Source organism: Dipteris shenzhenensis, chromosome 25 (genome assembly GCF_047967505.1).
Source record: "Dipteris shenzhenensis isolate YYH24624 ecotype China chromosome 25, Dip_SZ_1.0, whole genome shotgun sequence".
NCBI lineage: Eukaryota > Viridiplantae > Streptophyta > Polypodiopsida > Gleicheniales > Dipteridaceae > Dipteris > Dipteris shenzhenensis.
The window spans coordinates 52,296,247-52,303,078 of record NC_141620.1 but is presented as its reverse complement, the minus strand read 5'-3'; the positions used below and the strand labels follow the sequence as shown (position 1 = coordinate 52,303,078).

The window sequence follows — 6,832 nt, the reverse complement described above, 5'->3', positions numbered from 1 at the left end:
ATGATAGTCCAAGGTCCAAGGGTGGTACGTGACATAGTCCAAGAATCCGTGGTAGTCTAAGAGTCCAAGAGCCCATGGTAGTCTAAGAGTCCAAGGATGGTAGTCCAAGGTCTAAGGGTGGAACATGTGATTTTCTTTACATTAAGGGAGGTCAACACTTCTCCAATGAAGATTTGAATATCTCTTCTTATCTCTAAACATAAAATCCATGAAATGAGAGATTGAGGGAGCATATTTTTGTTTCTCTATAATATTTCCTTTTCCTTTTGCTAAGGAGCTCATGTTTAAAAAAGGGATGGATGTTTGGCTACATGTAATGGTAAAAGGAATATTTTCTTTAACAAGTACATAAGGAGCAAAAAGAAGATTTTAAGATCTTGGAAGAAATATCTCTTGTGCCTTTTGCATAGTGAGGTTCCCTTTATTTATTGTCATCTAGAACTTGTTATTCATTGTCTCTCATACTTTTTTGAGGTGTGAGGCTCCCTTTTTTCATTGTCATCCAAACCCATGTGGGTTTGCACCCCAGTATTTGCTTTCTCTTCACGTCAAGGTTATCCACGTGATTTGAAGCAATAAACAAGGTATTTACAAGTTCCAAGAATCTTACAATGCGCTTTCTCTTGAGGGCATGAGCTAAAAGCTTGATAGGGGCACTGAGGGTTATTTTTTAATAGGGGGACTTACATGTTGTTTATATGCATGAGGGGACTTATTAAATGGCAACCTAATGCATTAAGGAGGGGTGTTTAAATATTAAGATTGAAAAATGTATACATGCAAGAGGGGGTCGATCAATTAGATGAGAAAATGTAAAATTGAAAGAATAGGATTATTTCCAATATGTACTCGCTAGCAGTGCTATATGGGATTTATGAAGAGTGACCCCCTTGGGGTTGGAAACCAAAACAGAAATAAATAAATAACATCGAAAAAAGGAGGGGAAAGCCAAAAGTCCTTAAGTGAATAGATTTCAGTTAGGGAACCATCACATACATGAGGAAACCATCGTATACCTGAACGTCAAAATCATCCAAGTCATAATCCATCTCTGACTCTTCCACCCAATCATCTTGCTCTACTTCCAAAGAGAGCTGCGAAGGTTGAAGTCCCAAATCCTCATCCCCTCACCCTCCACTCTAGTAGCTAAAGATAAAGTAAGGAGAGATTGCTAAGCCACATAGGATGAGATATTGGGAGGCTCATCCTTTGCCAAACAAAAAGGGTTGACTTAGTATACCAACAACCAAAGTGATCATTATTCCTATGACTTGTATGTATATACATCTTTGGGCTAAGCAAAGAAGTGGGATCTATTGAGCTACAATCAAATATCCAAAAGCCAGAGGCAACCTTGCTGATGTAGCGCTGTCACACTGGCAAGCTATGTGCCAAAACCCTGAAGGACCTGGGTAGCCAGCTTCTTGGGCTCAAAAAGACGTGTGAAGGATGGTGAGATGATAGCTGCACCCCCTATGGAATCCAAGCCGACATTGTAATAGGCCATGGCAGCTAGTATGTCTCTTTCTAGCTGTACAAATTTGTATAGAAGTCTGCTAGGAGAGTCATTTGTTAGTTTTCTTGGGTGACTGTACAATCCTGCAATGGAGCACAATGCAGTGCTTTGTGCTAGCTCAACGATTGCAATATGATTGAAATTCTCTGGCTCACCGTCTTTAGACACCGTCGTAGTCCATCACGCGCCCTACCTCAGGACTATGGAAGTTATGTCTTTGTGCTCTTAGAAGGACATCTACATCGACGAAGTTTGGGACGAGATTTGGCCTCATGTGGTTACCATGCAAGCCTGATATGCTACAAAGCTCGGCAACCTTTTCCAAGCTAGCTTTGGGGGTGTAAGGAAGCAACTTATTGGTAATGGGGGGCAAGATTGCTACCCCATGCAGCTTCTCATAAAATAGCGAGAAACTTTTCTTGGTGGACCTCTCTGTGGTCCTTGAGAGTGATAATTGTAGGTCTTTTACCCGTTCATCAAACCTTTCTACCTATTGATCAAGCTGTTCGTGAAGCCTTTTCTTGAGGAAATTGAACATTTGAATGAGCATTTCTTGAAAGCCATCAAATCTATTGTGACGTGGCTAGTCTAGTCAGAGCCGCACGCCACGTGTTCCAGTCGAGATGGTAGTCTTTGCCATGTTGTCGCTGGGAGTTGGCCACGTGCCACTCTTACAATTGTAACTACCATGCAAATTCCTTCTTAACGATTTTGTGCAACTTGATTGGGGACGCGGTTTGGAACTGCAATGAGGAGCATTTCACATCTAGTGGAGACGTCAGGTAGCGATGGATCACGAAACACCTGAACACTACATGACGAAACAAGAGACGCACTATTAGTTGTCGCAAGTCACAACTGAACATCTCATCCTGTTGATGAACCAACTTTCGCACACCAATCAAGCTTTGATGGCGATGCTCAATTCCTATCATACTCTGTCTACTTCCATCTTGCGAATAGACCACTAGAACGTCCCAGGTCCTTCAATGGATTATCGACCGAAGATGTAATGGTTTGGATGTATCATTTCAAGAATAGTGCAGCAGACGACAAAAAAGCACTAGAATCATGCATGGTGCTTGAAGGAATTGCGGGGGCTACTTGGTTTATACAACAAAATGAAGCCATCAAGCAACATTGCCCGAGTCTGCGGCACCAATTGATGCAAAACTTTGCACATGCAAATATGACACAAACGGCTCTACAATAACTTCAAGACCTAAAGCAAACAAAAAACGAACCAGTGGCACAATTTGTGGTCAAACTAAATCAATTATTGCTGAGAGCAGACTCATCCATGTCCGAAAAAATGAAATTCTTTTTTCTATGGCCACGACTTTAACACGACATATTGAGAAGGGTGAGAGATCAAGGTCCAAAAACGTTCCATGAGGCAGTCCAAATAGCTCAATGAATTGAGTCCTATGAATAAGGAAAGGCAACACAAGTGGCAGAAACCAGTTACAAAAGGAAAGCAATGAATGAAACGGTGGTGCCAATGGACGTGGATGTCCAAAATGTAGCCCAACAGTTCTAGCCACTGAAATTTAACAAAGAAAGACTACTAGATCGTGACGAAAAAGGGTGACCTAGATGCTTCAATTGCAACAAATACAGCCACGTAGCCAAATATTATTGTAGTCCAAGGGATACAACTCGTTCAGTAGTACCAAACGTAGAAATCATAGATGCAGGGACTTTGGCAGAGCTCCCAGGAAATGGTTGAGCAATTGGTTGTTTGAGGCAAATCAATCACATTGGCAGGCCTCTACATCTCATACACAGTAGGTATATGCATCATCTCAGTTTTAGTCACAACGGAATCATTTAAGGCATTGATCAACACAGGCAGTACCATTTCTTCTATCTGTCCAGAATTGTTAACAAAGCTAAACCTACAAACACATTGATGCAAAGAGATTCAAGTGTTATTTGGTGATCTCAAATACAGTTCTAGTGTGTTGGCAAACAATTCAATCATATGGTTACTAAGCAGTTGTTCCCGTTAACATTGGGGGTGCGATTGGTTAGAAAAAAACCAAGTCGTCCTAGATTTCACACGACATGCATTAATTGTAAAAGGAAATGTACAAATTCCATTGGTCTAGTGGGGAAATTTCTCTCATGTGGTTTGTAGCCAAACAAACGAAGGATTGTCACCCAGCTCACAAGCCAAAGCCATACAAGCTGCATAGATTTTTGTTCGTTGAACCTGTCACAGTTCATGATGTTACCCTCTACCTCATCTAGATGATTTGTTGGATCAATTGGGTTCATTGAAGTTCTTCACTTCACTTGATTTAGCAGCTGGGTATTGGCAAATTCCCTTAGATCCGCAGGATGTAGAGAAAACAGCTTTTCGCACACCAAACGGGATGTACTAGTTTGAAGTCATGCCATTCGGGTTGTCAGATGCTGCAAAAGCACGTTCCAACGAATGGTGAATAATCTGTTCAGTGACCTAATCCAGCTAAAAGTGGTGGTGGTATACATCGATGACATTTTGATCCACAAAAGATCATTGGCTCAGCATCTCCAAATCCAAGAAGTTCTCAAACAACTGCAAGATAACAACCTAAAGTTACAGTTAAAAAAGTGTAAGTGGCAGCTAGGAAACTAAAATTTCTTAGATTCATAGTCTCTTCTATAGGTATCCAAATGGACCCTAAAAAAGTGCAGGCCATTACACAATACCCCGTACCTCAATCGGCCAAATACTTGCAAAGATTCCTAGGTATGGTAGTTTTCACAACAAGATTCGTACCCAAGTTTGCAAAAGTCACCTATCCTCTCCATCAACTCATGAAGAAAGGGAAGAAGTTTGAGTGGACAACTGAATGTTCAACAACATACAAAAAACTCAAACACATGTTGTCAACCACAACAATCCTTAAATACCCAGACTTCCAGAGACCATTTTGGTTACGAACACATGCATCAAATGAAGGGTTAGGTGTTGTATTGTTTCAAGAAGACAAAGGTCAATGTTGCCCAATTTCATTTATCAGTAGATCATCAACACCAGCAGAAAAGAACTACTCCACCACAAAGAAAGAAATATTGGCAATTGTGTGGGCTTTTATGAAATTACATCCTTACTTGCGTGGGACGGAAGTGATAGTACAAACAGATCACCAACCTTTGATACCTTTAATGTAGAAAAAGCATCCTCCTGGCCAATTGATGCAATGGGTTTTGGCACTCCAAGATTATGTATTCGACCTGCAATACATGCCTAGAAAACAAAATAGAGTTGCAGATGCCTTATCTTGAAGCACAGGTTTCCAAAATGTACAAGATCACTCTCCAGTCAATCTAGAACTCCGCCTCCAGAGACCAACACCTCAGATCATGTCCCCCTTTCATATAGGATCGTTGGTCTAGCCAGTAGATATGTCAATGTTCCCCAGTCTACAATTGCAAGACCCTGTCATACAACAGATAATGAATAACCTTTGATAACCACACTCACATCCTGATCACTGAAAAATTTAAATAAAAAATAACTTAGTCTATTTCATCAATAGTCGAAACCCCGTTTATATGTCCAAAAATCTTAACGCACACATTTTACTAATTATTTTCATACACATCCACTTTTTGGACATTTAGGAATCCATAGAATTTTAGAAGTAGTAAGAACACACTATTACTGGCCTCACATGCGCAAATTCATCACTAACCATATTAGAGCATGTCCAATCTGTGAGGCTACCAAACCATCGATGACAAAACCCGCTAGTCTATTACAAAGCATCACAGTCAATCATTAGTGGCATGGGATGTAATAGGACCAGTCCCTGAATCATTAGGGGGGAATAAATACATTATAATCCTAACCGAATATCTAACAAAGTGGTGTGAAGCAATGGTTGTTGTAGATATTTCGGAAAACACAGTAGCGAAGTTCCTGATGGATTATGTGGTCTCGCGACATTCCTACCCAAAGACAATCTTATCCGACCAAGGCACGAGTTTCAAATCGTAGGTGATGGAGATACTCTTCAAATGTTTAGGCATACACCTTTCATTTTCCAGCCCACACCATCATCAAACATTCAGACTCACAGAAAGATTGGTCAAAACACTGAAGCAAATGATCCACACCTACATCAACCCAACTCATGACAATTGGGATCAAATTCTACCGTATGTTTTGCATGCGTATCACACCACAATACATGCATCGACTCGGATGAGTCCTTTCTGTGCTCTCTATGGACGTGATCCTCAGTTTCCCCCATAGCTCCCAGACCTACAGATCGTCGGACGGTTCAAAGATGCAATCGATTGGTACCTACATCTCGGATGAGTTCAACTTGTACTTCGTTCAGCACTACTTAATAACCTGCGAGTAGCTCAATCCTGTCAATAGAGGTATTACAACGACGGTCACGAAGATGTCACTTACCAGGAAGGTGATCTAGTTTCACTCTACTATCCTGTTCAAAGGAAAGGCCTATATGAAAGCTTCATGCACACTTGGATCGGCCTGTACAAGATCCTGCAATGCATTCGAACGTACACGTACAAGCTCCAAAGGATCAGCAATGGAAAAGTGACATGTGTGCTTGTTTGCTGGATGAAACCATTCATGGTTTCCAATTGAGGGGGGGGAGGTGTGATGTGGCTCGTCCAGTTAGAGCCACGCACCACGTGTTCCAGTCGAGCTGGCAGTCTTTGACATGCTATCGCTGGGAGTTGGCCACATGCCACTCTTACAGTTGTAACTGCCATGCAAACTCCTTAGCGATTCTGTGCGACCTGATTGGGGATGCAGTTTGGAACTGTAGGGAGGAGCATTTCACACTATCATGAAGGCTCTTTATGTTAGAAATTGAAATCCATGGCATTGCAAATTGCCTTGGTTGTAGTCATATACCCTTGCTTTCTTTTAATCTCTTCCCACTATTTTTCTCCCATCTCTTTCCCATTTTTCTCCTTTTCTTCAATCTTCTTCCCACTTTCCGCTTCCACTTTTGGATTATCATCCTTTTCCTCCAAATTTTGCTCTTCTTGCTCCTCCACACACTCACCTTTTTGCTTCTCCACATGCCAGATTAAGAGAGAGTGTGCCGATCCAAATTTATACCTCTCCACATACACCCTCACTTTCTAAAGCCTCATCCCAGTCTCTGCGTCGCAAGAATACATGGATATCTGAGTTTCCCTCTTGGAGTCTGCAGTCGATCATCATCATAATACAAGAAGGCATACCCAGCATAGTTGTAGCATATCAGATTATGCACCTCAACCAGTCTAATGAAGTCTATTACAGCCATACTTTGAGAGCCTCCTTTGCGCAGGTTCTTG

General features: G+C 41.4%; 1 long non-coding RNA gene across 2 annotated transcripts; it reads right to left on the bottom strand.

Annotated features, from left to right (window-relative positions):
- Positions 1 to 3,726: 3,726 nt before the first annotated feature.
- LOC147886042 (uncharacterized) lies at positions 3,727 to 6,413 on the bottom strand. 2 transcript variants are annotated; one of them, XR_015543480.1, is made up of 3 exons: positions 5,668 to 6,413; positions 4,659 to 4,946; positions 3,727 to 4,079 (listed from the first exon to the last, which is right to left on the bottom strand). It is a non-coding gene; the product is annotated as an uncharacterized LOC147886042 (long non-coding RNA). The 2 variants fall into 2 exon arrangements; XR_015543481.1 differs by having other exon boundaries at positions 4,668 to 4,946.
- Positions 6,414 to 6,832: the final 419 nt, after the last annotated feature.